The sequence below is a fragment of the Nelusetta ayraudi genome, unplaced genomic scaffold, assembly GCF_046127955.1.
Source record: "Nelusetta ayraudi isolate G7.1 ecotype Tasmania unplaced genomic scaffold, CSIRO-AGI_Nayr_v1 ptg000089l, whole genome shotgun sequence".
NCBI lineage: Eukaryota > Metazoa > Chordata > Actinopteri > Tetraodontiformes > Monacanthidae > Nelusetta > Nelusetta ayraudi.
In genome coordinates this window covers 2,160,603-2,167,743 of record NW_027466139.1, presented here as the reverse complement: position 1 = coordinate 2,167,743, position 7,141 = coordinate 2,160,603, and positions in this window count along the sequence as shown.

Sequence of the window (7,141 nt, the reverse complement as noted above, 5' to 3'; positions counted from 1 at the left end):
TTCATCCTCATCAGCTCCTGCAACATGTGAAAGCAGCAGCAGGTCAGCAGACAATCAAAGTAATGACAGCTGATCACAGCGCCGACCCACAGACACACATACCGTGTGTGTGTGTGTGTGTGTGTCCGTCCTATAAATTGGTCTACTTGTGTTAATCTGTCTTTCTCCTGTCAGGACAGCAGCGGAGCAGCAACACTGAATATTTGGAACTCTGAATATTTCCCATCAGCCCCTTTGGTTTTCTGGTCTGGCGGTGTGGGAGGTTGTTGTCTTGTCACAGCTCCGCTGGTCCTGAATCCCAGGAGTCGTCACTGAGGTAGGGAGCAGATTAGTCATACTGTGGTTCAAATCACTGATTATTATTATTATTAGTAGTAGTAGTAGTAATAGTAGTAGTAGTAGTAGTAGTAGTATAGCAGTTTGGATTACAGGATGCTGCTGCATTTATGCTTTTATGTTGACGTAAATGTGTATGCACTTTGGAGAGGATGCCGCTGCAATTTTGTCGTGCACCATATATGATGACATTAAAGGAAATCCAATTCAATTCAATTCAATAGTATTATTATCATGATTATCATTATCATTATTTTGATTATTATTGCGCTGAGACAAATACACCAAACTGGCAAAGTATAGCTAACTTTGAAACTACATTAAAAAAAAAAAACTTTACTGTCTCTCTCTCTCTCTCTCTCTCTCTCTCTCTCTCTCTCTCTCTCTCTCCCTCTTTTTCGCTCTTCAATCTCTCTCTCTCTCTCCCTCTCTCGAGGGAGGGGAGTGGGCGGGAAGTCAGGATGATGCTGAGCGGCGGGAAGCGCGCGCTCCAGCGGCCCACAAGCCAGTCCCCGCTAGACGGCGTCGTCGCGTGCAGCAGCAGCAGTAGCAGCGAGCGCCCAGGCAACTGCTCGGCGCGCCTCGCGGACACGGCTCTCGCGCTCGTGGCAGGCGCGTGGAGCCACAGCACCGGCGCAAGCGCAGGCGGCGCGGTGGACGTGGTGGACGCGGCGCGGCTGGAGGACCGTCAGCATCCGGCGGCGACGGTGAGTGAAGGTTGGGGGGGCGGGGGGGGTGGGGGGGGGGAATAAGAAAAGCGACTAACGACAGTGAGTCAGTGTCGTCAGAGTGAAGCGAGACATTTAAAGAGAGTCGCTGAAAGTGGCCTCACATCACTGGAACTGACACACACACACACACACACACACCGGTTCAAATCAATTTTACCAACCATGACGGCAAAGATTTCTTTTTCTTTTTTTTAGTTGCATTTGTTCTAGTTGAGTGATATAATTCATCTCTGGTGTGTTGTTGTTGTTGTTAGATTGCATTTTGTGTGCCATAATGATAAATATCTCTATCTGTCTGAGACATGGGGCTTATTGTGAATCCTCCTTCATTCGCTACACAAAACTGAGTGACCTCAGTCTGATAGGAAGATGGAAAAAAATATTAATACTATTAACTTTATAAATTCAGAAAATCAGCATCATATTTGTTCACGTGTTCTCTATCTCTATGAGAAAAGATCTTCTATTCGAAGACCTTCGATATTTGACTTTTGTTTCACTAAGTTGCTGCTGTTGGTTGAGAACTTAACACTTAAAGAGATTAAAAAGATCCTGCAGTTATTTCTCCTGTGACTGTCGAGGTTCTTTAATGATGAACATGTATCTGCACCAATGTCTTCATCCTCAATTTAATTTCAGAGGCTATTCTCATTGGTAGAGGACAGGCAGCAGCGCAGATGTGTGTGTGTGTGTGTGTGTGTGTGCGCGCGCGTGTGACATGTCCAATGTCACAGCTGAAAGGTCGCCTGATGTTCACCTGCAGGGGGCAGCGTGTGAGTCTGGCCTCAGGATGTTCAGGTGATCAGAGGAAGGCGGCTCACACCTTCATGTTGCTTCCTCCCTGTGTGTGTGTGTGTGTGTGTGTGTGTGTGTGTGTGTGTGTGAGTGCGTGCGGGCCTGTGTATGTGTGTGTGGCATGTGCTCAATGGTGGATCACACACGGATGTGTGTGTGTGTGTGACTAAAGCAGGCATGGGCAAACTACGGCCCGGGGGTCATATGCGACCCGTTCCGCTTTTTAATCCGGCCTGTCGAGCTTGAAGAAATAATATTAATAGTCAGTCAGTCATAAAATAGCTGTGTTTCATCCGTTTTTTTTCCAGTGTTTTAAGAGTCATTTCAATAAAGAGCTAAACACTGTGGAGCTTCAAAGACACTGATTTTGCTGTAACTTTGCTTTGGTTCATTTTCAATTGACATTGCCGCACGTGTTTTCTGCATGTCCCATGATATAGTTTTCTCCTATGTGGAGGGTCACCAAAACAGTCCATCCATCTACTGCTGCTCCGGCTCCTCAAATTTGACTTAAAAAGTTAGCCTACCCCTGGTCCAGGGGTGGTTCTAGGTGGTTCTACGTGGTTCTGTGGTCATTCTAGGCAGTCCAGGTGTGGTTCTAGGTGGTTCTGTGGTCATTCTAGGCGGTCCAGGTCTGGTTCTAGGTGGTTCTAGGTGGTTCTGTGGTCATTTTAGGCGGTCCAGGTTTGGTTCTAGTTGGTTCTAGGTGGTTCTTGTGGTCATTCTAGGCGGTCCAGGTGTGGTTCTAGGTGGTTCTACGTGGTTCTTGTGGTGATTCAAGGCCAGGCATTTGTAAACTATAGTTTTTCTCCTATGAGGTGGGTCACCAAAAAACTCCATTATTTATATATATATTTTTCTTTTTGTTACCCTCCACAGATTCAGAGATGCAACCGCAATCGCTGAACTCTGTTGTTTATGACATTTCTAGCCTGGTGGTTGTGCTGAGGAGGTAGAGGCAACACGCGTGTCATACATGTTGTACATGGCGTGAGATAAAGCGTCGTGCAAACTGCGGTGGACGTGACGCAACACAGGAAATGTCAGAGTGAGACAGACGGTGACATTTAGTGACATTTGATTGTCTTCTGTGTGTTCCCGCTCCGCGTTTAGAAGAACACAACACACCAGACCTCTGCAGCCACCGGCCACCCTGTAGGGGGCAGTAGGGGGCACTGCATCATCAGCCGCTGTTGTTTAGGCCAGTTTCAGTTTCTCAACTGGTGGGCTGCTTTAAGGGTTGTGGGGCTCTTTTGATTGGGTCACGGCTTTGTAGGCACTTTCCCATCGTATGCCTACATATACATACACATACACACACACACACACACATATGTACATATATATATATATGTATACATGTGTAGCAAATTGATTATTGAAATTATTGAATTGACCCTGGGCATTTAATTTTTCGGGACACAATTCAATTCAATAATTCCAAAAATTTGTTTGATTAAATTATTTGAGTGATGCGGAATGAATTTGTGTTGCGACTTCATGTTAGCAAAAAACAACGAGGGTCCAGAGACTCCAGTCCAGTTGAGAACCTCTGGTTTAGGCTAGCTGAGCTAAGCGTTCTCACAGTGGCACAGTAGCGACCTCCGGTGGCCCAGCTGAATGCAGCAGGATGGGGGGGGGGGTCGACCCCGGTGCCGGTCCTGTTTCTAAGTGCTGACGCTCCTGAGGGACAAACAACATATTTTGCCGTTTGCTTTGGAGGCCGAAAGCGAGCGAGCGAGCTCAGGAAATCAGCAGAGAGAAAGAAAAACAAACCTTTATAAGGTAAAAGGGAAACGAAAAAGCAATGAAAGCTGAGACCCGGGGATGAAGAGATGGAGTGATAGCAGCAAATATGTGCGGCTAATATGTGCGACACACGCAGAGAGCCGGCGCCTCCTACAGGCATGAGATCATCCCCCCCCAAGAGTAAATGTACACCACTGCGTTATTAAAGACGTCCACCTCTTCACCCCGCTGCACGGTCTCTGATATGGAAGGCAATCTTTTTTGGGAGGAAGAAAATTCCCCCCACAAAAGTCCTGCAGATTATCATCATCAGCTGACCTCAAGATCTCAAGTTTCTGTGTCTCCAAAAAGCATGAAAATGCTGTGAAGACGGGACTGAACCCCAACATCAGGACCTGGAGAAGAAAACCACAAGTTTAACATTATTATTCCAGAAGTCAGTGATGTAAGAAGTAGAAGAAGAAGAAGAAGAAGAAGAAGAAGAAGAAGAAGAAGAAGAAGAAGAAAAAGAAGAAGGAGAAGAAAAAGAAGAAGGAGAAGAGTCACCACAGGTACTCGGAGAACATAAGCAGGAGTCCAAAAAAAGGGTCACCATCTGACCAATCAAATGTTTGTATTCAACAACCCAGAGGAACCGCAGGTCTGAGGAACATCAACCCAGAGGAACACCAGGTCTGAGGAACATCAAACTAGAGGAACACCAGGTCTGAGGAACATCAAACTAGAGGAACACCAGGTCTGAGGAACATCAACCCTGATGCACCGCAGGTCTGGGGAACATCGACCCAGAGGAACACCAGGTCTAAGTACCGCCAGGTCTGAGGAACATCAACCCAGAGGAACACCAGGTCTAAGTACCGCCAGGTCTGAGGAACATCAACCCAGAGGAACACCAGGTCTAAGTACCGCCAGGTCTGAGGAAGTTCCTGAAGTGGGAGGATCCAGGAACAGTAAGTGATCTTTCTTCTCCTGACTGCTTCCTGCTGGCTGCTCATCGGGACCAGTGTCTGACAGGTGGACGCATTGAAGTAAAACTCTGTGTGCGGTTCAGCAGGAGGAGGAGCTTGATCACATGACTGCAGCCAACCAACCAACCAGTGCGCCTCGTTGGCTGCTGCCGAGGAGATGAAGTCGAACCTCCACTGGAGATTCTTATTGCTCCTAATGTGGACTTTCATTACAATTATCATGAGAAGAAGGCTTGCACAGTGTAATACCACTTCCTAAACACACGCGCACACACACACACACACACACACACACACACACACACACACACACACACACACACAGGACACACCTGGACAACATGGAAAAGTCTTCATGTCTGCAGTAAAGGGACACAGTGACGGCAGGAAGTTATCGACCACCCACTGACCTCAATCACTGACACACACACACACACACACACACACACACACACACACACACACACACATGCACACTTGGTGTGGTCATGTGATGCTGTTCAGTCAGTCAGACGATTCAGTCAGTTGTGCTGTGGGAAATTTCAAGGTTGACTGATGTAAAGAGGACACACACAGGCACATGCACAGACACACTGTGTGTGTTTTATGGTCATTTTGTACTCACAATCACAAAAGGGGCACAAAAACGGACAACATATTTGTGTTTTAAATTCTCTGAGCAAAAAGAATTTCAAATCAAAGTCATTTTAAGACTTTATTTTTGAGAATTGATTGAGTTTTCTTCCATTGTGTTCCAGGAATTAGCCTGGTCCCCTCAGTGCAGGCCCTGGTCAGGGCTTCAGCCAGCACTCTGATGTGTTGCGTGTCGTGATTCCGACACACGTTGGCAGAAATGTGGGTCAGAGCGTTTCAGCGTTACATCATCATCATCATCATCATCATCATCATCATCATCATCATTGTCGTCATCATCGTCGTCGTTGTGCTCCAGCAGCTTGTGTTTGTCGCCACTTATTCACACATTATTTACAGTGAACACAACAGTGCCGGGGATGTTAGTTCTCTTCATCCAGAACTGAGACTCATCCAGCTGAACTCCCAATCAGGAGGCAACAGTAAAAAGAAAAAACATTTCTCCAGTGTCCTGGTTTCTGCCTGAAGACAACGATGAGCACCAGTGGCTAAACACTTGAGAAGACATCCAACTCCACCTGCGGAACATGGACCTGTCTCCAGGATAAACCTGCTCCGACACCTGACCAGAGAGGTCACCCGGTTCCTCACCTGTTCCAGCTAACAGAAGGCTAGGCTAGGCTAGGCTAGGCTAGTGCTGCTAATGGTGGCAGAATCCTGTTTGACGGGCATCTCGTGGGATTGTTATGGATATATTAGTAAACAGATAAAATCAGATTAGATTACATTCAACATCCAACCAGAGTGCTTGGAAGTAAATTAAATACAAATGTACAGTATATGATATATATATGTATGTAGAAATATATATATATATATATGTATTTATACATATATATATATTCAAATATATATGTATACATGCATAGTGCAAATGTATAATTGAATTGTTGCTATATAATGCAGGTATGAATTAATGGAACATTTCACCATAACACAGATGGGATTTGTCTGAATTTAGGAATATACAGTGATTTTGATGTTTGCAGTATGTACATGAGTGCAGGGAGGCCATTGATGGTGACACAAAGAAGTAAGTTGTGGGTAATAAGTGTGGGAAAACATCACAGTATGTACAGTAGTGCAGTTAACTCGTACAGTTCGCCACCTGGTGGGGTGGAGAAGAAGTCTCCGACTGTAGTTCCTCCTCCGCCCACCGGGGGGGCCATGAATGAACCAAGTGCTACTCTGAATGTGTGTGTCTCGAAGGTCGTGGCGCGCGGTCGGTCGCTGGCACGACTATGTTCTGAAGTTTGACGCGTGTCTCCGGCGGCGGGGGGGATGGCGACCTCGTCAAGGACGCATCTCCTCACACAACCTTGAGTCCCGCCGCCTCATCGGTCTGTTGCTTTGTTTGTCTGTTTGTCTGTTTGTCTGTTTGCCTTCTGCTGAGTCTGCGACTCTGTCACGTCTCATTGTGTTAGACTCCATCAGTCGGATTTCCTGAAAGGACCCCGGCGGTACTTCCTCCATGCCAGCAGCTCCCACAGCCACCAGCAGGGGGCGCCTCACCAGTTCAAACCCTGTGTGTTAATCTAAAGCTGCAGTCGCACCTCCCAACGATTGACCTGTTTACAAAGTGCAATAAAACACTTCTTTATATGTCAATATTATGTACACAACTTAGGTTAGAATGATGGAAATATCTTGTTTTTTCCTCTCTTTCTCGATCGACATTTTATTTCGAATTTCTTTTTAATTCATTTAATTTTCCTTCTTTTGCACTACGTTTTATTTCGAATTTGACAATGCTTCATAGCTGCTATCAAGCAATTCCTTTACATGAAATGATTTAGAAAGAAAATTGATGGAAGCATAATTATTAGAATATAAAGGAAAACAACCGACTTATTCAAAAAGGAGTGGGAATAAGCTAGTTAGCTGGTTAGCTCTCACCCCTTTCTCCAA